The sequence below is a fragment of the Protomyctophum parallelum genome (assembly GCF_964188405.1).
Source record: "Protomyctophum parallelum genome assembly, chromosome: 12".
Classification (NCBI taxonomy): domain Eukaryota; kingdom Metazoa; phylum Chordata; class Actinopteri; order Myctophiformes; family Myctophidae; genus Protomyctophum; species Protomyctophum parallelum.
The window spans coordinates 1,502,975-1,505,233 of NC_139712.1; the positions used below are offsets into that span (position 1 = coordinate 1,502,975).

The following is a 2,259-nucleotide window of genomic DNA, read 5'->3' on the forward strand; positions in this document are numbered from 1 at the left end:
CGAGGGGGACAAAACCTCCATAACCAGTCACCTCAATTGTTCTACCCACAGATAAGCACTCATGTTGGGCTTGTTCTACCCACAGATAAGCACTCATGTTGGGCTTGTTCTACCCACAGATAAGCACTCATGTTGGGCTTGTTCTACCCACAGATAAGCACACATGTTGGGCTTGTTCTACCCACAGATAAGCACTCATGTTGGGCTTGTTCTACCCACAGATAAGCACTCATGTTGGGCTTGTTCTACCCACAGATAAGCACTCATGTTGGGCTTGTTCTACCCACAGATAAGCACTCATGTTGGGCTTGCTGCCTCACTGGCCTGGAGCCGAGTTAAGACACGCCCTTGGGACTGCAGACCTAGTAGCCACCGACGCCATCTCAGTTTCACTATGAATATTGCTAAAACGGTCGGGCAGTTACAGTATAGGTAATACTAACAAACATCAAACACTCTTTGGGTTGTTCTGGCATATGGAGCTCCATCCCAGCTCCTAAGACTGGCCTTGATCCCCAGGTTGATCAGGCTTTTACTGTCCAGGCACCGAGGTGCCCTCTTTACAGCTCTAATTGTATATCTTGTTCTGAATGCAGTTTTCTGATGTGTTGTTTGTGTTTTTAAAAAGATCCTAAAACTCTATTCAGAAAAGTGATATACAAATAAAATAATGATGTAATTATGATCACAATTTATCTATTTAACTTAAAAGCACTCACCTGATGTTTCGGAAGTGTCCACAGCTCTCCTATAAGACAAATAGAATATATATATATATAAGATATATAATGTATAAGACCCAATAGAAATACATAGTAGCATTTTATCTTCAGCATTAGTGAGGAGCAATTAAATGAAGATAGTTTGGAAATGGTGAAGTTGTCCTTTAACCACATAAAGAATACAGTCATTTAAAAAAGAACAAAGATCCCCTCATACAATGTTAGCGCCACAGTGAACATAAAATTAACTCTGAAAGTTCTGGGTGTGGACCTTTTTGATAGAAAGATAATTAAATAATATAAATAGAAATAGACATTTCTGTGCACCTTTCACTTTAAAAACAAAAACAAACTATTGTAAATGAGAGTTACTTACAGCTCATCAAGGAGAGGCTTCTGATGTTCTTCTAGACCTTTGTAGAAAAGGTCTTTGGCTTTTCTGGTGTTCAGGGGTCCGTTCAGGAGTTCCCTCATCATCTCCTGAGTGGTGGACTTAGACCTCACATTATTGTAGCCCTCTCTGGTGATGACAGCGTTCTGAAGGAGCAGATCCAGGATGGGATCGACCATGGTCACTTTCTGAATGAGCTTTGACCAGTGTTGCTCCACAAAATGTTTCTCTGAAGATGAGGGGAATGAAAATGGAGTTGTTGCTGATACTCTGTTGCCAAGCACATTTAAACATGCTTCTGTACGTTTTACAATGCTAATACTAATTTAATACTAATTAACTCTGTGTTAATGGCATATATTAGCAAGTACTTTTATGCACCCGTCACCGTTTGAGAGAGCGGGGGGGGGGGGGGGGTGTGAACTGTTATTCATAGATTCGGCTCACCTTTAGCTTTAGAGACTCCTCCACTTGTTGACGTTGAACTTGACATTTTTGGGTCAGCGCCTGTAGCTTCATGCTGGTCTGATGTCACAGCTATTGTTGAGTTAGAAAAGACAACAGCATTGTATAAGAAACCTGCTGTTTAACAGTGTTAAATAACTATATTGTGACAGTAATCATTGCTATAGTGTGTGTTCAGTAACAGTGTTAAATAGCTCTATATTGTGACAGTATAATCATTGCTATAGAGTGTGTTCAGTAACAGTGTTAAATAGCTCTATATGGTGACAGTAATCATTGCTATAGAGTGTGTTCAGTAACAGTGTTAAATAGCTCTATATGGTGACAGTAATCATTGCTATAGAGTGTGTTCAGTAACAGTGTTAAATAGCTCTATATTGTGACAGTAATCATTGCTATAAAGTGTGTTCAGTAACAGTGTTAAATAGCTCTATATTGTGGCAGTAATCATTGCTATAAAGTGTGTTCAGTAACAGTGTTAAATAGCTCTATATTGTGACAGTAATCATTGCTATAGAGTGTGTGTTCAGTAACAGTGTTAAATAGCTCTATATTGTGACAGTAATCATTGCTATAGAGTGTGTTCAGTAACAGTGTTAAATAGCTCTATATTGTGGCAGTAATCATTGCTATAGAGTGTGTTCAGTAACAGTGTTAAATAGCTCTATATGGTGACAGTAA

General features: G+C 39.0%; 1 long non-coding RNA gene across 1 annotated transcript; it reads right to left on the minus strand.

Moving 5' to 3' along the window:
* Window positions 1-719: 719 nt before the first annotated feature.
* LOC310868291 lies at window positions 720-1,666 on the minus strand. The gene is made up of 3 exons (XR_014570074.1): window positions 1,561-1,666; window positions 1,099-1,342; window positions 720-748 (listed from the first exon to the last, which is right to left on the minus strand). It is a non-coding gene; the product is annotated as an uncharacterized lncRNA (long non-coding RNA).
* Between the last annotated feature and the right edge of the window lie 593 nt (window positions 1,667-2,259).